The 3,459-nt window shown below is 40.6% G+C and overlaps 1 pseudogene; it reads right to left on the bottom strand.

Moving 5' to 3' along the window:
* Nucleotides 1-808: 808 nt before the first annotated feature.
* On the bottom strand, nucleotides 809-3,097 carry LOC121759631 (annotated as a pseudogene).
* Between the last annotated feature and the right edge of the window lie 362 nt (nucleotides 3,098-3,459).

The raw sequence follows: 3,459 nt of genomic DNA, 5'->3' as shown, positions 1-3,459 counted from the left end.
TATCGAAAGGAAATAAATGAACCAATAAAATACATTGCATTAATGATGTAGACAAAAAACCCACATTAAATGTTATTCACGTTTTAAAACGAAGAGCCATCAAACTGCATTTTATTAAAGGAGTATAAATTGTTATGTCGATTAGTTAAAATTAAATTAAATTTGCTTTGAAATTTAAGTTTGCAAAATCTATTAATATCGATATTTTTAAAATGAAAATTAATTTCATCTAAAAAATTGAAATTTCCCTAAAAATGATGCATTAAAGCCACATACCATTTTAATGAACTACTAAACGTATTACTTATTATATCATGAAAATTGCTATGCAATAAAATTTATTGATGTTCATAATTCATTCTATATTTTGCTAAAATAAATTTAGGAAAAAATTTTATATTTATACTAAAATGTTTGTTATTTGCTGTGGATTCACTGTAAAATAGTTTTAATATATGATATAAAATGCATGATATCTGATTCAATATATTTTTACTTGATTATATGAATTTAATTATTATTGAAATTTGGCTTGTTTGGAATTTATACGATTAGGGGGAAAAGTAGAGATTAGACACTGATAATTAGTCATTGCATTTTATTTAATTACAAAAATGGCTATAATATCAATTACTACTCCTATAAGAACAATATAAATTAATACTCTCGTTTCTGTCTTCACCATTGTTCCCATTCATATCTGGCTTCATTATGCTACACCAATCACCTCGTAAAGGAGAAGTATTACTCATTATGCAATATCCCAAATCGAACAAACATTTAACTAAAATCTTAAAAACATTTAAAATAACTTCAATAAAATCTCAATAAACTTGATTGGAAAAGGAACAAAGTATCAATAGTGTGAACAAATTGAAAAGTTCCAATGCTGATTTTCTTGCAACACTAGCTTTATATGTAACCAGTGTCTGAAAATAAGCACCACTTACAGTATCAACAAACCTATAACTCATAAAATAGCACATTTGTTGGTTTTGTGTTGCAACCTCTCACACTTCCAGTTTTTTTTGCAGATCTACAAGTTCTAATCTATCACAAAATGCACCTTGTACACCCGCCCCAACAATCGCCTGAATCCACGATGAATTTGCAGATAAAACGTTATACTTATATCCAACCACAACATGAGAGGAGATGTATAGCTGATTTGGTTGTGCAGTAACTGAAGAAGCCTTGAAGGAAGGTTTCAACAAACGGAGACGATATCAAAAAGCTGGCGTGGAGCACCTGCAGAGCAACAAATATGAGACGAATGCGTAAGATGCAGCGATTAAGAAGGGATTAGGCATAAGATCATAGGGATTCAAGTGTCTTTGCATTCTTTAAACCAAATCACTGTGTAAAAGGATAAGATCCTCAAATCAGTCCACAAATACATCTCCAAGAGAGGATTTTGTTGATGAACAATTTTATTCCTACAGAGCTCAATCATAACTGAAATAGAAACATTCTCAACTTCCAACTAAGAACATTATACATCATGATATGATATCACTACTCAGTTGAAACTTCATCATATCAATAATATTTCCATTTCCAATATCAGTTCTACTGCTTATGCAAAATCTACCTAAATCAGAGCATCAAAAACACTAGATACAAGTATAGCACAATGAATCATGAACCACATTGCAAGATTTCTTCAAAACAAACCATCCTTAAACTATCAAAACAAACCATCCTTACAAATCTTGTAGTATATCAAAAGACTTGTATACCTAAAAGCCGGTATTGAATCAATCATCATCAAACAATCACACAACTAAAAAGGTGTAACTTTCCACTACCTCATTTAGAACTTGATCTAACCAATGGCTTCTGCAAAAGGGCAGTCAAATAAACCTCTCCATTCTTGATCCCACTAGCATCACCCTTGTTAGCCACAGCCCACTTCACCTTCTTGTACCCCAATTTCCCGATCAACGGGGCGTAAACCTTCTCAAGATCCGAATTTTTACTGAAAAACCGGTCCAGCAGCAAGTACCCCCCGCCCCTCAGCACTCTATCCACATCAAAAAACAGGAACTCCATCGCCGTCACCGGAATCCACCGGTTCACCGCGTGGCCGCACCGCACCAGATCCATAGTCCCGTCGAACACCGGCAGCCGCTGCTGCAGCGGCGCGTGGAGCGCCACCATCCCCCTCACCGCCGCCGCCTCGCTGTACGGCGCCCCGAGATTCATCGTCGTCGTCACCACCGTCGCATTATTCTCCAGCTTCATCTGCGCCGCGAATGTCCCCGTTCCGCCGCCGATGTCGAGCCCTAGCCTAATCACGCTGTTACTCGACTTCGCCAGCTGAATCAGCTGCGGAATTGGGAGATCCAGATCGGTCCTGTAAGTTAAAAACCTCGATTTCTCGATTCTCATGTCGAATCCCATCTCCGGCTTCAATCCGGCGAAGCAGGAGAAGGTTTTTGTTTTGCAGGGGTAGTGATTGAGAACGGCGGTTTTCTCAGGGAGGGGGGAGAAGGGGTCGGAGGGGAGGGGGGGAGGGAGTGAAGGAGGGGTTTTGGAGAAGCAGCGGCGGCGGGGGAGAGGGTGGCAGCCGCGGAGAATGAGATCCTCGGCTAATTGGGAATCGTCGGGGCAGGGGGAAAAGGGGGTGTAATTCATGTAGGTGTGGAGGAGAATTGGGTTGTCTTTGCAGGAGGAGGCGATGGGGGAGAAGCGGGTGTAGAGGAGGAGATCGGAGGGGGTGGAGGAGGGTTTGTGGGAGGGGGGGGCGGAGGGAGGTGAGGTGGTTGATGGTGGCGCGGATGGTGGAGAGCTGGTGGATGAGGTGGTCGGGGACGGGGGGAGGGGAGGGGGGCTTGGATTGGATGGTGGAGGAGAGGTGGTAGAGGGAGAGGATGTTGGTGGCGACCATGGCGAGGAGGAGGAGGAGGTTTAGGCCCATCGTGAAACCCATTTCTTGATCTGATTTTAGTTCTGCTTGCTCATTACAGTGACTTAGTGTGGACTGTTGTCGGAAGCTTGAAGAATGAAGATGATTGCTACTTATTGATTTTTTGTTTTGTGATTTTTGGGTAAATATATGGTTTTCAATAGTAGCTTGCCTAAAATTGTTAAATAAGAGTAATAAATAAAATAACACTAATAATATTCATCAAGATTAATTTATTTTCAAAAACATTTTTACCATATGTTCATTACTAATGATTTGATTCCTAAAGTCCGGAGCCTTTGTCCCAGTGGCAATGAGCTTAGACATCTTTGACAGAGGTCAACTGAGTTTCCTCCAAAAAATTCCTCATACGCGTAGGGGCAAGCGGTAACCAATCCGTAGGTCCAGGCCGGATGGGGGTTTCTGGAGTATGAGGCCGCATATGGTGGAACCAGTCACTACAAAAACTTTACCCAAACACAATTTTGCCAGCAGGGGCGTAGCGCAGTTGGCAACAGAGGGACAAATCTTGCTACAATGAGCTTGAGTTC

This window comes from Salvia splendens, chromosome 12 (genome assembly GCF_004379255.2).
Source record: "Salvia splendens isolate huo1 chromosome 12, SspV2, whole genome shotgun sequence".
Lineage (NCBI taxonomy): Eukaryota > Viridiplantae > Streptophyta > Magnoliopsida > Lamiales > Lamiaceae > Salvia > Salvia splendens.
The sequence above is the reverse complement of the archived record's forward strand: the minus strand, read 5'-3'. Positions and strand labels throughout refer to the sequence as shown.